We start from the raw sequence: 368 nt of genomic DNA on the forward strand, positions 1-368 counted from the left end.
TGATTCATCACTTTAATTTCTTTTAGCAAATTCCTTCTAGACTTTTTACCCAATTGGAACAAAACCACTGAATAAAATCCTGCATGCTTGAGTTGTGTAACAAATTTGGAAAAATTACAGATTTGTGATTCTCTATTCCCAAAATATGACTCTAAATCTGGTCCAAATTACTTCAAAATTAGCATACAGTGTCGTTGTCTAAGTTGCCATAATAGCGCATGAGGAAAGTCATGTATCTTGAAAAACATGGCCAAACAAACAGCCAGAAATGATTTAAAGGCTATCAGAATAAAACACTGTGGAGTTTTGTGCGATATTTGAAAACACAGACATGGGATGGTGCTTTCACATTTTACAGACATATTAGT

The sequence above is a fragment of the Garra rufa genome, chromosome 6 (genome assembly GCF_049309525.1).
Source record: "Garra rufa chromosome 6, GarRuf1.0, whole genome shotgun sequence".
In the NCBI taxonomy this organism is placed as follows: Eukaryota; Metazoa; Chordata; class Actinopteri; order Cypriniformes; family Cyprinidae; genus Garra; species Garra rufa.